Source organism: Apaloderma vittatum, unplaced genomic scaffold (assembly GCF_000703405.1).
Source record: "Apaloderma vittatum isolate BGI_N311 unplaced genomic scaffold, ASM70340v1 scaffold31931, whole genome shotgun sequence".
NCBI classification, from domain to species: Eukaryota; Metazoa; Chordata; class Aves; order Trogoniformes; family Trogonidae; genus Apaloderma; species Apaloderma vittatum.
Genome location: NW_009697907.1, coordinates 4,954 through 5,223, shown reverse-complemented (window position 1 = coordinate 5,223; position 270 = coordinate 4,954). Strand labels below are relative to the sequence as shown.

The 270-nt window shown below is 66.3% G+C and overlaps 1 protein-coding gene across 1 annotated transcript in view; it reads left to right on the top strand.

Moving 5' to 3' along the window:
- CD14 (CD14 molecule) overlaps positions 1–270 on the top strand; it is an 8,179-nt gene that overhangs the window by 5,595 nt on the left and 2,314 nt on the right. The window lies entirely within an intron of this gene.

Sequence of the window (270 nt, the reverse complement as noted above, 5' to 3'; positions counted from 1 at the left end):
GCCCCCCTCCTCCCCTGGTCGTACCTAAGAGCAAGCAGCCTCTTCACTCTCACCGTGGAGAGGGAGCTGGAGGGCGGTCGGTATCAGCGCTCGGTCCTCAGGATTCTGGCTTCCCCTGGGACCACCGGGCCCTGCCCCAAACCGTACGTATCAGAGCTGCGGCTCAGCGCTGGGCACCCCTGCAGTGCCTGCTGCAGGGTTGGGAGTGGTTTGGTACCCACAGGGATCTTGACACCCCACGGGAACCTGTGGCTGGGGGGCCAGGGTGGG